The sequence below is a fragment of the Gracilinanus agilis genome, chromosome 2, assembly GCF_016433145.1.
Source record: "Gracilinanus agilis isolate LMUSP501 chromosome 2, AgileGrace, whole genome shotgun sequence".
Taxonomy (NCBI): Eukaryota; Metazoa; Chordata; class Mammalia; order Didelphimorphia; family Didelphidae; genus Gracilinanus; species Gracilinanus agilis.
In genome coordinates, this window is record NC_058131.1 from 492,198,277 (window position 1) to 492,217,124 (window position 18,848).

The window sequence follows — 18,848 nt, forward strand, 5'->3', positions numbered from 1 at the left end:
AGAATTTTCAGTAACAAAAATGCAATTAACTGCCTCAGTTATTCACTATCCCCCAAACAAAAGTCAAGGAAAATTCAAATTAGAAGGCAACTATACTGAGAAAGCAAATAAAAGACATGGAGTAAGACACTGTAAATGAATTAGGTTAAACATGCCAGTTTTGTTAGAACTAGAAATGCAACCTATATACTTGAAAGTAATCAGAAAATAAGTATAAATAAGTGGAGTACATTCTTGAATTAATTCACTAATAGATTTCTGGGAGAATAAAAAACACCTAGATGATGGATAATGAGAAGAAAGTAGTAGACTTTGAAAGGTGAACAGTATATCACCTAGAACCATGGAAGGAAATCCTAAGTGCCAACACATACTTTGATTCCTGTTATGTGAACTCTTAGAGAATGCTGAGTGGACCCTTTGAGTCATATTATTTTCACTTGTTCAATTGATATTTCAGCCACCTCCCAGGTCACAAAGCATTCTAACTTATATGTATTTTGTTGAATTAATCAAATTTTTCTAAATATTTGCCTTGTTTACTCATAATCAGGGATTAAGTGCTGGGTAAGAGGGAATGCTAAGTTTTTCAGTATTAAATTAACTATTTCCTTCTAAATCTTAGATTGATAAAAGAAAATAGGTTGTATCTAAATCTCCCAAAGAATCATGCTTCTAGAATTAAAATATCTGACACACAATGGATATAATTACAGACCTTTCTCACTTCTTAAAGATAGGAGAATGAGGAACAACCGCCTGTGTCATCCTGTTCCCCTCAAAGGTGAAAGACTAATGACATGGGGTGAGAAACTTCATATATGTCCACCACATGTGGCCTTTGTCTATGTTGCAATGATTAAAAAAAACAATTTATATTTTACATTGGGACATTTTTCATATATTTCTTGTATGCTAAGCCATCAAATTGACACCCAGAAGTATCAGAAGAAAAACACATTTAAAGTTCATTTGAAATTGACCTAATGATGTTCTTGAGAATGCATTTTGGGAAAATGAAAATACAAAAATAAGGCAAAACCATCTTAATAAAATAATTTATTCTCATGAATAATCAGAATAATATAAGCATATATTTTATAAGGTTCAGCTAATGTCATAGAGCAACAACAACCATAATAATGATGATGATATTGAGGATAATCAGCATTTATATCATCTTTCAAGTTTTTCAAAGTACCTCAGAATATTTTTTTATCTTAACAAAAACCTTGGAAAGTAGGTGCTCTTGTTATTCTCATTTTACAGATAAAGATACTCAGCCTGAGAGAGCTAAAGTAACTTGACTTAGGTCACATAGCTAATCAATGTCTACGATTGGATTTGAATTAAGTTCTTACTGATTCCATATCTAGCATTCTGTGTACTGTTCCACCTAAAAATTTCTAATCATAGATGTAATCCCATCTTGATTTTTAAGATATGTTTGTTATTATTCTCTAACTCATATGTTCTATGTAAAAAAAACTAAACTAGTACTTTAAGATGCACTTTGAAAATCCTAAGAAAAGTCCTTTGAATATAAATTGCTGTTTGGTTTAGTTTTAAAGCAGAGATAAAAGAGAAATAGTTGTTATTGGAGAACAAAGATTATTCACATACAACTTCACTATATCAGATGCTTCTCTGTGAAGCAGAATAAAGAATGAATGCTTTGAACCTAATTTCATTTATAACAAATAAAATTTCATTAAGTACCATTTCTTTGTCTTATTAACTCCTCTAACTCATCCCTTCAAGCTGAAATCATGAAAAAAGACAGAACTAAAATCCTTCAGTGCTAAGGCCTAGATGAGAATACAAGATTTGGTATGTTTATCCAGAGCTTAAGGAATAAAATAAAATTAAAAAAAAAAAAACCTCTCAGACTATAATTCTGATTTTAAGAGATTCCCAGTACTTTAGTGTTCCTCTAAAAGCAGGAAATGTATTGAGATTGGTGTCCTTTAAAATATTTAAATTGGGAGTGGTCTAAATTTTAGATGAGCATTAATATTCCAAGAGATCCCTTTTGTAACCCCTCTTTTGGAGGCACCACTGTTTACCTACTCATTCACTCTTTGTTTTTTCATTAATGCTTCTTTCTCCCTAAACCCCCATAGCCAATTAATCCCTAGTCTGCTAATTCCAAAGCTCTCATATTCAGCTACCCTACCTAATCCTCCCCATGTACATATTTGTATTTCCAGTCCTCACATCTTAAGTGTAAGGGTTAAAATAGGGGTTTTGACAAAATAAGAAAGGAGCTTTTAATAATTTAAGTTTTAATGAGAATATAGTAGAGTTATAAATTAATATTATCCCTTAAAGCCAGAGAAAAGAGGGGCAGCTGGGTAGCTCAGTGGAGTGAGAGTCAGGCCTAGAGACAGGAGGTCCTAGGTTCAAACGCGGCCTCAGTCACTTCCCAGCTGTGTGACCCTGGGCAAGTCACTTGACCCCCATTGCCCACCCTTACCAATCTTCCACCTATGAGACAATACACCGAAGTACAAGGGTTTAAAAAAAAAGCCAGAGAAAAGAAAACTTCTAGCAGATTTTAACAATTATTTAGTTTAATTAAAATCAAGATAGTAAAAGAATATAGTAATGGAAGGAAATATAGGAAAGAGATAGAGATAGAAATTTCCCTAACGTCTATATTGTTAGCCTATAACTGCCTATAGCTACAATATAAAACTGCTTATATTTACCTATAATTACCTATAACTACCACTAATAATAACCACCCCACAAAGTTCCAACCCAATCTGGCCCAATCAAAACCAACCCAATTAGTGTTTAATCCAACCCCAATTATATCTGTCAATGAAGACCAGCCACCTTCCAAAAAGTCTAAGAAAAAGAAAAGACCTAACAACCAAAACCAAAAACCAAAATGCCAAAAGGCAAAAAGTCCACTAAAGGCTAAAGCCAAAAGCCCTCTCAGTAAGTTCAGGCCCACCTTTATATTCTAGCAACTAATGCTAACTACCAACAAATCACCAACCCACAGAAGCAGCAACCAACCCCCAATGATCAACTCAAACCCAGCAGCCAACTTCCCTGCAATTTCCAGCCCTAAATATAAGAATCTGATTCATCTAACAGTCAGCAACTGATCAACTGCAACTGATGCTGGCCCCGTTTTATAACCTCTTCCTATCTTACTTCCTATCTCTATGGTTCCTCCTTCCTTTCTCTCTGGTTTCCCCTTTCTGCTTCTATGGTTTCTACTTCCTGTCACTGTGGGATGGTTAATCCCTACACATCTCTACCCATTAAAATAAAAAAGGAATAAAACATTCCTTTCTACATAAGATAGGACTGATAACCAACCACCTGAGCTATTTCTCTTGTTTCCTTTTCAAATTGCACTCACATTCTACTTCCTTCAATTTATCCTTCACATTGTAACCAAAATAATAATCAATCAATCATCTAACTGTTGGTACACATTTATTAAGAGCCTTCAGCATGCTCAGCATTATGGTATACACTAGTCAGAGACAAAAATGAAACAACGTCTCTCCTTAAAAAAAGGTTTTCTTAGCAAAATATCAGTTTGGAATTTTATCTAAACCAGTAATATAGGGTGAGCAAATTTTATGTGGTTGACTGAAGTGGGACTGGGGAAAAAAGTCCAGGATATCTGCTTATAAATGGTTCTTAAAGTTTCCCTCCCATTTAGTCCCTATGACTATCCAATAATCATTATCAGATATATAAGGGCAAAGACTCAAAATATCTATTCTCTCAACTAGGATATTCATGTGGTTGTCCTTCTGAGCCACCATCATAATCATGTGTCTATGAGAGAAAAAGGTAAGGAAGTCATAGGAATGAATTCCTGTGAAAAAGTAACTTACATGATTCTTTGGACATGAGGTTTCTTCTGTGTACTTTCTCATCAATGATCCTCTCATAACTTTTATAGACAATTCAGTATTACAAGATGGAGCAATGATGAAAGAGAGAATCTCATTCATGGGGATAGAAGATGGAATTCCATATGTGAAAATCAGCAAAAAGACTAGTTCAATTAGCTGAATCATTTGTGACTATAGGAAAGGGAATATTGTGGAAACAAAGTTATAGGCAGGTTGAAATCTTGGTGTTAACTTATCTCTCTGGAAGGTAGGTTTGAACTAGGTTGTAAAGGGCCAAAATATAGAGAAATTTTTAATTTACTCTAGAGGTAATAGAAAACTATTAGAGCTTATTTAATTGGAGAATGACATGTTCAGTTATGTTTCTGGAATAACATATTATCAGCTGTGAAGAAATTGGACTGGAAATGGGAAAGTCTCTGTTACTCTTCTAATGAAATCATTTCAAAACATTTCAATCCCCTTCCAAATATATTTAAATTTTCCAGTGTCTTATATTTGAAAATAGTAGTAATTCAAGTGAAAAGCCTTTGAATCAAATTCTAGCTGGGCCTTTATTCTAGGCCAGAAAATTTGCAAACATCAGAATTAGTTTGATTAAAGTTTTGGAGAAATTCAAAAGCTATTAAAGCAAAAAAACAATTAAAAAGAACTACACAAGATATACCATCAAGATAGTTTATCTCTAAGATGGCAGCATTCAACTTTATCCAAAGCAAAGTTCAAATGAAGCTTAAAGAGTTGCAGGATTCTTGGCTCTATCACAGGGCAAATGAAATTCAGCACTATGCTGATAGTAATTCAAAGAACTTCTAGGATGCCCTGAGAGTTGTTTATGGGGCAAAGATCTATGGTTCATTCAGTTATTCAGCACTGATGGAGCCACACTGATCAGTGAAAAGGACATGATCTTAGAGAGATGATATGAATACTTTCACAGTTTTTTCTACAGAATATTGTCAATCAATGCTGAAAAACTGACCATGTACCTCAAATTGAAGTTAATCCTTCACTAGGTGAATTTCCAACTGAAGAAGAGGTTTTAAAGATCATTAGGCTTCCCTTGTATTGGCAAAGTGCCTGGTACTTTTCAAGTGCCAAATTTCAAACTATACTATAAACTGCTCATGCAACGTAAAAATTGATATATTAAGTGTTGTTTCAATTAGTCCTTTTGTTATTATTCCTAAAATTGCTGATATAACCACCAAAATCATGTTTGTAGGGGTATTTTAAAGTACACTTAAAATTCATTCTAAAACAATTTTGTACAAATGCTATGTGTTAAATCAATATCTTTGCTACATTATATATTTTTAAATTTCTAATTACTGATTCCTTTGCTACCTCTACAAATGACACTTTTATCAAAATCGAGGTCATTATCAAGGCAGCCAACAAGAATTAGAAATTAGTGGAGTATAAAGAGGACCTTCATTCTACAGGTTATTTGCAGTTTTGTGAAGTAAAGCACACAAAATAGTTTGAAGAAAGACAGAGATTGACAACCAAGAATCTAATAGGAATTAAATTAAATTTTCTTTTCTTGATACAGATAGTTATCAGACATCTAGTAGTTTTAGAAGCTATTAGAGAAGTGTTGATTGAAAAATAAATCTTATCAAAAAAAAGAAGAAGAAGAAGAAGAAGGAAAGTGGCCAAGAAGTGACAGATTTAAAACTATACTATAAACAATAATCATCCCAAAATTTGGTAATGGTTAAGTAATGGAGAAGTCAATCAGGGAAATAGATTAGGCACAAAGTTTATTGAGCCAAAAAAGCTCAGCATTTGCTAAAATGAAAGATCCCACTTCTCTAAATAACTATTTGACAAATATCTTCTAGGAAAATTGGAAAGCAGACTGGAAGAAACTAGGAATATGTCAATATGTTATAAAGTACATTAAAACAAGATGCAAATGACAGATATAAATGGTAAAAATATATCAGAAGAGCAGGAACTGAATGACTTTTCCGATCTATGAATAGAGAAAATTTCATAATCAAATGGAGAAGAGAACACACAAAACAAATGATTAATTTTAAATTATTAAGAGGTAAGGAAGTTTTTAGGTAAATGAAATCAAATGAAAGCTAAAATTAATGGAAAGTAGGGTACTGGAAGAAAAAAAATGTCATAGTATTTGCCATTAATAAATATCTCATTTTCAACATATATAGGCCACTAATTCAATAAGAACCACTCCCCAATTGATAAATAATGAAAGGATATAATACAGACTATTTTCAGTAGAAAAAATTCCATGTTACCAAGAAATAGATGAAAATATATTCCGAATCATTAAAATATAGAGATTTAAATTAAAGCAACATTTGAGTTGTACTACATAACTATAAGATCATCATAGTTAATTAAAAATGAAAATGATAAATATTGGAGTAGAGAAAGAAACACTTTAATGCACTATATATGCAACTGTGTGCTGACTCAATTATTGTAGAAAACATTTTGGAACTTTTCCCCCCAATATTATCAGTTTATGTCTATTCCCCAAAGAGATAAAAGAAAGAAGAAAATGACCCACTCATACAAAAATATATTTATATAAGCTGTGTGTGGTGGCAAAAAACTGGAAACTAAGGAGATGCAATTCAGGTGGAGAATAGTTCAATAAATGAATGTGATACATGTACAAATGTAATGGAATATTATTGTACTCTAAGAAATTAAGAAGGACATGGTTTTGGAATAACCTGGAAACACATGCATGACATGAAGAGAATAAAATAAGCAAAATTAGGGCAAAGGTATATACAAACAAAAATATTGTAAATATACATACACACATATATTTTAATTTGAAATATTTAAGAATTCTTACCAATGTAATTAACCAATCAGAGCAACAATTGTGATTTCAGAGGCCCAATGATGAAATACGTTTTCAGGAATATTTTGAAGATAGATTGATTTACCTCAGGAAAGCAATTTGGTACATTTCTAGTGAAAATACTTATATCTTAAAAGTTGGAAAGTTGAAAATCAAGGCTTGATTTAATATTTTGTTAATTATGTAGACCAATGAAATGGAGAAAATATTAATAATGCAGTTTAATCTTAAAAAGGAATCTTGTGAACATTTTTGGAAAGCTGGTCTTAAAATATTTTGCATTATGCTACTGCATGCTATCCACCCTGAGATGGAATTATGATAGACTAAAGATATGGATTGAGATACAGATAGATAGATGATAGAGATAGAGTGAGTAATATTAAAACAGCTAGATATTAAGAAAGAGATATTAGATACATATACATAGATATGAATATAATAGAAAAAGAAGCAACGTTTTTGTAATGAATTTGCAGTATTCAAAGAGAATTTGTTATTGTGCTTGACTATTCATATTTATAACAAGGGCTATTGTCTTTCTTTGTTTTCAAGGAGTGGAAGTGCGAGAAAAGGGGAAAAGATTTTTATTATTATTTATTATTTTTTATTTTTATAACATCATGTTATTATATAGTATAAGTACATATTATTATATTGGATATGTTATTATATATTATTATTTTATTATTGAAAAAGCTAAAGAAAATTTTAAAAAGATAGGAAATTTCCAACTTCTGTAGGCATTTATTGTTTACCTGGCTAAGAGGTGCAATAAACAAAACAACAATATTAAATACCTATCATTTATATAGAAGCTACTCTACCATGCACTGTGCTAATTACTTTACAAATATTATCTCATTAGATCCTCATAATAACCCTAGAAGGTTAGTGCCCCAAACTATGTATAGTGCTTTATATAGATAAATATATTTATTTCTTACATATAAATATCTGAAGCACCTAGCAAAGCTACTATTAAGTTTGTATCCCAAATTGATTAAATATAAGGGAAAAGTACTTAGTCATAAAAATATTTATAGCAGCTCAGGAAACTGAAAGAATGTCTATCATCTGGGGAATGGATATAAAAGTTGTGGTGTATGATTATAATGAAATACTTTTGTGCCACAGAAATGATGAACAATGCAATCATTAAAAAACCTGGAAATGTATATGAAATTATACAAAGTAAAATGAGCAGAATGAGGAGGACACTACACATAATGACAGCAATAATGTTCAATGATTGGCTGTGAATGAATTAATTATTATCAACAATGCAAGGATCCAGGAAAACTCTAAGGGACACATGAAAAGAAAAGCTATCTACCATAAGAAAAAGAACTGATAGAATATGAGTGCATATTGAAGCATATCATTCTTCACTTTATTTTCTCTATGAATTTTTATCTAGTCTAAGCAAAATCTGTCTTATTTTACATGATGGACATGAAAATATGTATCGTGTGAGAATGTATATACAATCTATATCATATTACCTGCTATCTTGGGGAGGTGAGAGTGGTAGGAGAGAGGGAGAGAAAACAAAACACAAAATGTCAGAAAACAATCATTAAAAATTGTATCTACCTGGAAAAAATAAAATTTAAAATACCTGATGTTAATATTTTTTTAAATTAAAGCATTGGCCTTTGTTTTATTATTTCAGTCCATAAAAAATATCCAAAACTTTCACCCCACATAATAAAAGTAGTCTGGGAAAAGGTTATAAAGATATAAATTATTACTATGCAAAGACAAATAAGAGAGCCCCTTCATAAACTGGGCTTATTGTCTGCCAGTAGACTTAACATATAGACAAGCAATTATATTACCAAGTCAATTACTCTCTTCCTTTTGCCTCACTTTTCCCTTTATAGTCTCCAGAGCACTGACCTCTGACCATTCTCCTATATATTGTTTAAGAATATTCATTGTTAGATTAAATTTTTATTACTGACATTTTACTATTAGCCTTTAAAATGATTTCATTGATATTAGGAAAGGTGTTCAAATCATAATATTTACTCCAGAAACAGAAATGATTAGTTCTTACACTTCTATTTTGCTAGCCTTACCATCTGGTGCAATGAAACACCATGTTTTGTTTTGTTGTTTGTTTTTTTTATAGGAGAATTCAGTATTTTAAATGCTAATAATCCTCACTGTGAAGGTGAGTCTCCTATTGATACCAGACTGTATTAAGTGTACTTAAAAAGGAAGAGCGTTTATCTGAATATTTCAAACCATTATGGATCCAAATCACCAGTACTCATTTCTCTTTGTAAAACAAACAATAACATCCCATTATTAGTTGTTTTTTTTTTAGTTTTGTTGTGCCCAAAGGGAACAAAAATACTGTTGGTTTTTTAAAAGAAGTACTCTTCAATTTTGCACAAATGAATCATAATAATCAATTCATCAATGAACTCAAAACATCAGCTTACCACAGCAACATCCTGATTCTCTAGGTAAAGAATTTTATGATATTTCAAACACTCTTTCAACTTGAAATGATTTTTTTCTCCTCTCACCCACGCCAAAACAGAATTGAATTAACCAAAATACAACCAAAAATTATTTTGTTATGCAAATTGAGATTTATTATAACCATGGAAATTGACAGAAAACTAAGAGTTCAGGTCCTAAAGGATAACATGTAGCAAACAGAATTAAATAATATAAAATTTCATTGATGGCATTTTCATAATTAGTGCATTGAGGCATCAAAAGAAGAAAATTAGGGGAAGAAACTGAAGGTTAAGGTTAAGAAGCTTAAACCTGAGGACAATTGGTAAACATCTAGGTAAAGGAAAAGGATGAAAGGTATTTTGTAAATAGGAAATTGCATCCCAACAGTCTATTTTCCTTGCCCTCTGAAATATATATTATAGAATCCCCATTAAGCCTAATCATTCTACATTCCTTTATATGTCTTGCAGTGTGGAGAGGGGAAGATGTGTTCCTGACATTCCAAATGACAAGTCTTACTTTCTTCATATCTGTGGATTATTTTTTGAAGTTCTAAAACATTATTAATGTAATTGTATGTTATATATTAAAATATTTGTCAAACAAGCCCATGCTTCTATTCACTCTTTACTTACAACATTATACCTATAGGAAAATGATCAGTTTTTAAAAGCTACCTGACTACATTTCCTGTCATTTTATTGTTATGGTTGAAGTATCTTGAACTTCAATGCCCAAGAGATTGTGGGTGAAAGATGATTCTATCATTAGGTCACTAGAGACTTCTGGGGATCTGGGAATTTACAAGAAACTTTTTTCTGCCTGGCATCAGGGACTCAGTGAAGAAATCCTAAGTAGGAGGAGAAGAAAAGGTTTCAGATTCCAGAAAAAATGTAAGAATTTCATATTCTTTCTGAGGCCCAAAGGAAAAGGAAAAGAAGAAGTATGAGTTGCAGGAGGGCTATAGAAACAGATTGATTATCTAAATAAAGATTCATATTCTTCATAATGGGTTAATGTACAATCTTCACTTGAAAACATATGAGGAAACATACCAGGATTTCTCTACTTTAGGGGCAGCTGGGTAGCTCTGTGGATTGAGAGTCAGGCCTAGAGACAGAGGTCCTAGGTTCAAATCCGGCCTCAGACACTTCCCACCTGTGTGACCCTGGGCAAGTCACTTGACCCATATTGGCCACCCTTACCACTCTTCCACCTATGAGACAATACACAGAAGTTAAGGGTTTAAAAATTAAAAAAAATAAATAAAATCACTCTAGACAATATAAAGCATTTAGGAATCTATCAGCCAAGATAAACACAGGAATTAAATGAACACAACTACAAAATACTTTTCATACAATTAAAACTAGATCTAAACAATTGGAAAAACACTAAATGCTCCTGTGTGGGATGAGCTAATATAATAAAAATGACAATCCTACCCAAATTAATCTACTTATTCAGTGCCATACCTATCAAACTTCCAAAAACTTTTTTTATAGAATTAGAAAAATTATAACAAAGTTTATCTGGAATAACAAAAGATCAAGAATAGACTAGGAGTAAATGACCTCAGCAACTAGTATTTGATAAACCCAAAGACCCCAGCTTTTGGGACAAGAACTCACTATTTGACAAAAACTGCTGGGCAAATTGGAGAATTGTATGGGGAAAATAAGGTTTAGAACAACACCTTACATCCTATAACAAGATAAATTCAAAATAGTTAAGTGACTTAAATATAAAAAGTGAAATCATAAATAAAGTGAACACAGGTTAGTATACCTGTCAGATGTGTGGGAAAGGAAGGAATTTAAGATCAACCAAGAGATAGATAATGTTACTGTTAGGAAAAAGTTTGCAAACAACAGTTTGGAATGTTGAAAAGGTACATGATTGACAAGAGCAAAGGTTGAAAGGAGGAGCAGACGGTTGTCAGGGAGAGAACCCAGGGAGAGTATCTTTGTCTCTAAACTTTAGGGGAGACTGGACTTTTGCCCAACCTCTGGATTCAGCTGTGGCTATCTGGAGGTTTCCCTGGCTATCTCTATACCTGAAGACCTGTTGTTCCTGATTCTCACTCCAACCATTGAAGAAGAGCTCTGACATTTGAGAGTGGCTGAAAGGGGTCTGTGGAACCAGATGGCCCCTGGGCAAACAGCAAAAACTCTTCACCTTTCAAGAAAGACCCTTTATCACACTATTTAATCTGTTAGCTTACTCAGTTATAGGAGAGGGAGTAGTAGAATTCCTAGTCAAAGCCAGCTGACTTGGTCAGGGAAGATGGACCCTTTTATATTTGTGGAAGAGTAGGGCTACCTCTCCCACTCTCCTCACCTGCCCTTGATCACAATTACAATAAAGCAAACATTATTATTAACAGTCTGATCAGTATTTTCCTGGGAATATTGGGAAGCAGAGGGAAGAAGAGGGAATTGCGGAAGGGTGTCTATCTAGTCTTGGCTACGCAAAGTCCAAGGCAGCCAGTCATTCAGCATCACCCCAGCAGGGTTGGGTTCAGAAAGGGTTTTCTCAGGGACAATGCATTTAAATTAAATCCTGGAAATTTGCCAATTTTAACCCCCAAAGAAATCCTTTCTCTCTGCACTGACACCTGTCAATCTCTATCCTCTATACTCCTTTCCAGAGATATACACTTCATACCCTCCAAGTAAGGTAAAAGGAGTCCTCCAGATAGGCTTCATACACACAAGTTTATCTGATCAAAATAACACCTTGAGACTCTCTAATAATTATCATTACATTACAAAATATAAAATGAATAATTTTGATTATATCAAATTTAAAAGGTTTGTACAAACAAAACCAATATAACCAGAATTAGAAGGAAAGCAACAAACCGGGAGAATATTTTTATAACAAAAAACTCTGACAAAGGTTTAATTTAATAAATATATAAGGAACTAATTCAAATCTACAAAAATCAACTCATTCTCCAATGGACAAATGGTCAAGGGACATGAATAGGCAGTCTTCAGATGAAGAAATAAAAACTATTGATAAGCACATGAAAAGGTGTTCTAAATCCCTCCTGATTAGAGAAATGCAAATTAATACAACTCTGAGGTACCACCTCACACCTAGCAGGTTGGCTATTATGACAGTAAAGGAAAGTGATAAATGTTAAAGAGGATGTGTCAAAATTGGAACACTAATACATTGCTGGTGGATTTGTAAATTTGTCCAACCATTCTGGAGGGTGTAATGCAGGATTGCTGCAAGAATCTCTTGCATTTGCAAAATCACCAGAAGCAATCCTGGTAGTTAGGGAAACAGAATGTTGACCCAGCCTGTCCTTGGTCTCATGGCCAAACCGTTGGAGCTGGCACTATAAATATCCCTGGACTACCAACTGTGGGGTTCTGATTTCCTTGACCTGCTGACCCAGACATCCTGTTATCTCCTGTATCTCCCCCTTGGGCCCTTGGAGGAGGGAACTTGGTGGGAGGAGAACATGGGTAATTAGTTTACTTAGGCAGGCACAGACACCCCTAAACCAAGCCATTACCCTCATTTGTTAACCTGCTTGACCACTCTATATCAGAGCAGTGAAATTTATTCCTGGCTGAGGGGTTGGTTTCCTCAGCCTGACCCTACCTTCTGATACCCTCAGCCAGCACTGGCCTTCACCCTTAGCAACAGTTTCCCAGACCTTAAACTTCTTCCCTCAGCTCACCCTTGCATTTAATAAACCCCTTGGCCTTATTCAGAGAGCTTCAGTGTTTCATTTATATCACCAACTACAGCCAGGGACTGGGAAGAAAGAAGATAATTATCACTAATTTCCTGAGGGGCTAGACCAGGCATCCATCTTGCTCAGGAAGTGAATTATCCTCACTTTCTCTTGGTTTCAGTTTCTCACCTGAAGGGAGGGGCTACTCACTCCTCACCTCAAAGGAGCTTAGAGACAACAGGGAGACTGACTGAAACATCTCAGCCCAGGCTCACACAACCCTGGCTGACCCAAATCAACCTATACTGAAGTTATAGTCTCCCTGCCTAGAAGACTCAGCTGGTACCACCCAGGCCCCTTAATTATAAGCCTTCTTAGCCCCTATTATTTGCTTATTACAAGGGCAATTTGGAACTATGTGCAAAAGGTTTTAAATGAAGGCTTACCTTCTGACCTAGCCATACCACTGCTGGGTTTGTACCCCAAAGAGATAATAAGGAAAAAGACTTGTACAAAAATATTTATAGTTGTGCTCTTTGTGATGGCAAAAAATTTGAAAATGATGGGGTGTCCATCAATTGGGAATGACTGAATAAATTGTGGTATATGTTGGTGACAGAATATTATTGTGCTGAAAGGAACAAAGAAATGGAGGAATTTCATGTGAACTGGAACAACCTCCAGGAATTGATGTAAAGTGAAAGGAGCAGAACAAGAACATTGCACACAGAGATGGATATGTTGTGGCACAATCAAATGTAATGGACTTCTCTACTAGCAATGCAATGACCCAGGACAATCCAGAAGAACTTATGAGAAGGAACAGTATCCACATCCAGAGAAAGAACTATGAAGCCAGAAAAGCATTAGAAAAATATATGATTGATCTCACAGTATGATGGGAATGTGATTAGGGTTTTGGTGTTAAAGAATAATTCTACTGCAAATATGAATAACATGGAAATAGGTTTTGAATAATGTCTCTGTCTCTCTCCTCCAATTTCTGAATAGCACCCAGAGATTAGCTATTCTCTGGGCTTCCCTCGTTTTTTCATATCTTCAACATCTGGGCATTCATGAGAGAGTAGTACAATCAGATTTTGCTATCTGTCTGATTCTCCTACAAACTGAAGATGGACTGTTAGGCAAGGATCTTACTTTCTAAAACTGCCCACCAACTTTTCATCCCCCACCATCCCCTGCTAGGTGCTGGGTATTTTGTGTGTCATCAATTGAAATAAAACGTATTGTAGTTAAGGCAGGTATTAATTTGTTAATATTTATGTCTTTCTGTGTCTTCTTATGTTTGGAATCATATCTAAGAATGTTATTATCATCATATCAAAGACATTCTTTATAAATATGTATATTTGTTATTATTCTCTTAGTCATTTCTCCTATAGTCAATGTGCCTAGTAAGGCCACTAAATTTATTCCTTTAAAATTGAATCCCTTTCTTATTTTGTCATGTCTAGTTTTGCATGTACTCGATAAAATCCTAAAAAAAATTTCTTTCCAATAATTTTTGGCTGGAGCAATATTATAATCAGCACTAATTGTCACTTGTGGAAGTATAAATTTGATATGATAGGTAAAAGTACCAATAGAAATGTAATGGGAGTAGATATAAAGATTAAGTATGAAAGGTTTATACTATATGTACATTATGCATATTTATTTGGGTTTCTAATGTTCAGGTCCATTTCAATACTCCTATAAGCACATTTACCCATATAAAAGTAAGACTTTACTGAAGAGGAAAAAAATGGGCCAGTTATATTTCAAATTCATTTATTAAATCTATTTATATACTATAAGAAATCTACTGTGACAACAGAGAGTTAACAATGAAGCTTAACATGAAATTGCAAAAATCATGATTTAAATGAGTCTGGCCTTGAGATTCTGTTTTAATTCAATACATGTTTAAAGTATAACTTTTCAGTCTCCTTTAAAACGAGATGCATTTATCTTGTTTTTCACAGCTTTTGCTTAATAGCAAATTTCCTTGGCAGGTGTTAAGCTCAATTTAGTTGTAAGACAATCAAGGAAAGTATTTGAGAGTCATTAGCAGGTTTGTGTTACCTACAAGTGGGAAAATTTACTGATAACAAATTGAGTTCAATGCATCAACATTGCAGGTGATGGCAGCCCTCAAAATATATCCTTTTGTCTAGTACATAAATGCAAAGGAGACATTCAGAGCAGGAAGTAAAAACATTATAATATTAATATAAAAAAGTCATGTATAAATGTTGTGATATAGGGGATAGACTGCTCAGCTTGGGTTCAAATTCTACAGCTGAAATTTAGAGGTATGTAGCCTAAGGCAAGTCACTTAGATGCTATTTGCTATAGGATTTTTTTACTAAATCATTACAGGAAGCAATAGAAAATAATATTTGATTGAATAAGTGTTCTTTCTTAGATTCTTCTCAAATATGGCTTCTATTTAGGTAATATTTCTTAAATAGACATAAATGGAAATTTTCATTTTGGAAAAGAGAAGGATAGACTACTTCTATACCGTCTTTTTTCAAAATGAGAGAGGGAAGATCCTCTGCAATAGCATGTCTTCCTTAAATCTCTGGATCCATCTATACTCTGGATTCTATTTATACTTGGTTCTGGAAGATCAAAAATATTTTTGATTCTGGAATTCACATTTTGGAGGTACTCATAGCTCTTTTTGTCTCTCCTTGTCATTGGATAGCTCATTTCACAAATACCATTTAAAGAAAATATCCAGACCATCCATCATTCCATTTCTCTTCAGGCTATAATTCAGACTTCTTGATCATACTCATGAAGAGGATACTTTCTCTTGGCTTCCCCCAAAGCCTTTCTCCTTTTCTTGTTACAAATCTTCCACTTTTATAATGTAAGCTTCTAAGAAAATAAAAATTGCCTGAGGAGATGTGGAAAAATGGGGGGAATTTTAATGCATGTTGAAGTATCCCATTCTTTTTTTTATTTTCTCCCTAACATTTTCTCTAGCATAAATATATTTTCTTTCACAACATATTGAACATAGACTCCTTGATCATACATGTAAAGAGGAAAGCAAAGAAGTTCCAGGATAAAACAAGCAAAAATGCCCTTATTTTCCTTTGACTACATTAAAATTATTTGATTGTGTGGATCAAAACAAAATATGGCAAGTGCTCAGTACAATGGGAGTACCAGATCATCTTATTTGTTTTTTTAGAAACTTATATGTGGATCAAGAAGCAATATTTGGAACAAAACCTGGAACAACTTGGTGGTTTAAAAATGAGAAAAAGGTCTAGGGAAGCTGTCTATGGTGACTTTGTTTATTTTAACACTCACTGAATGACTCAATCTTTGGAACATCTTGGAACATTTGAAAACTGGTTTACGAATGACCATATGTAATGTTTAGGGACAAAGATAAAGTTTTATTCAGGTTCATTAGTACAGTATAAAGAGGGCTGTTTGAAAATAGTTTAACAGAATAATCTGTGAATTTCAGTGATCTTTAATCTCAAAATGCCATTTGACTATGATATAGAGGCAAAATTAACAAATAAATGACAAAACAAATAAGAATATTGATGAATGAATAATGACATGTAGTGCTGCATAGATAAAAAATAAAAAAGATTGCTTCCAGGAATATATGAGTCATAGTTTTACTTAGGTCTGGAACATATGCATATAGATTATTGTGTTTAATTATGATTCACATATATTAGAAAGGAAATCATTAAAATGGATAACCTCAGAGAATGGAATTAAAAAATGGTAAGGAATTGACACAATGAAATACTGAAATTTATCTTGGAGAAAAAAAGACTTATAGGGATTATACCATCTACTTTTGGAGAAAAATTTTGATTTATTCTTCTTGATCCAAGGGGAAAAGACTTGAAATAATTGTTGAAAGTTGAGATGCAAATTAACAAACCCACACCAGTGCGAAACACAGGGACCCAAGACAAGGGAACCATGGGAAAAGTAAAGAATGCTGGGAAATGAAATCCCCAGAGTACAAATTTTTAAAGCACACAGGCTTAATGTAAGGAAAATCTCCTTCCAGATGGAACTACCCAAAAGTCAATTTGAAGATGTTCCAGAAAATGCAGGCTGATGAAGTATTGGGTATATTTTGATTGTCATTGTTTTGGGGAGATCTGCCCTCTGGGCCTGACCTAAGCACATTTTGTCTACTAATTCCTAGAAGACATGATACAGCAATAAAAAGAAACCAATTGTTTGATACATCATATATTTAGAGGCAAAAAGTGTGGGGAAAACTTCAGGTATTGAGAGGTTACAGAGATGACTGCAGAGTGAGAAAACTGAAGGATACTTGATTAAAAAGGTGTTAATTAAATTAGAGGTTTTTGAAAATCAAATACTATGCTCCACAAGGTAATTGGGGGGAAAATGAACTAAAAGTGTTTGTATTACTGTAAATCATAATTATTATTCATGTTATTTACTGGACAAATATTGTCCCCAAAAAGATTACTTTTTATTTCCATTTGTTTATTTCCCAAGAGGAGAGGAGCTTGCTCAAAGTTTTCTTAAGTACTGTGAATTTCCTCCCATAGGAAGCCATGCCAAACTGAGAAGTAACTATATTTCTATTATATTTCCAATTACAATCCCATGTTTCCAGTCGTGTATAATTGGTCTACAGCAGGGGCACCATTTGACCTTTTCATGAAAATGACATTAGGGCAGAGCAGTAAAGGTCAATATGTAGCAAGCAAGTCATGGCTTGTGTTATAAAACTAATCATGTCACTTGAAAGGTTTTCCTTTCATCCTTGCATTAGAAATTTGATTTATCAGTAGGGAATTGTTTTTTTTTCTTCTCCATTTCTACCTGGAGTTGAAACATATAAGGCAATAATTAAGGCTTTCTTAATTATTATGTAAAAGATAAAATAAAAATATAAAACTTAACATAACATGTCTTGGCAAGATGTTTTTTTAGGTTTCAATGACTGCATATTCTTAAAGTAATATGGAAATATCAATAATGACCTACAAAGAAGGTAATAATTGTACTATTAATTAACATGCCAAATGGATCCATTAAATTGCTATCTTAAGTGGTTAACCCATAATTGCAATTAGTTTTAAAGGCTTCAAAAGCTACCACGAAATATTTTCCCCAAATTCAAAGGAGACTTCATTATATAGTAACTGATAATATTAACTATTTAGTCAATTAGGTGAATCGAATGATTTAGCAAAACTAAACATTAAAAGATCTTTTTTTCTGCTTTGAGTTTTATTTGGTTTGTTTTTTAAGGATAATTATGAATTTCAAATCAAAGACATGTATCTGTGACAAATATGGTGGGAGAAAAAGTCCTTCAAGATTACAATTTTGATTCTGATGGATAATTTCTAATGAACTTGTAAAAATATATTTTTTCAAGATGAAATTCCTCCCAAAAGGTAGGTATTAAAGGAAATAAATAGATGACAATAAGGGTAAAAAGACCAAGTATTCATCACCAATTGAACATTAGTCTTTTTAATAATTAGAATCATAAAGCAATCTCCATTTTCTAAAGTAAAAAAATGTCAAAGTTCATTTCTGGTATTTGGAAGATCAGAAATATGCATGAAATATAAATGACAAACTTTTAGTTTCTTCTATATTCAAGAATTTCATTAGACCCTAGAGAGGAAAAGTAAACATGAAAACTACTCCTTCCCTTGAAAAATATTTCCATTGAGCAGGGGAAAGATATGAATGTGGATTTTGAGGCAGATAAAATGAATTGTACTATCATATCAGTTGGGACTATTATAATCATCTTCCACATATCTTGTTCTTAAAAATAATAATGAACATTACTCAGAGGAGTCCTCAAATTACCATGACATTCTTTAACTTCTTAGAAACCTCTGAAGAAATGATAGTAGTAGTTGTTGAAGTTGCTCTATGT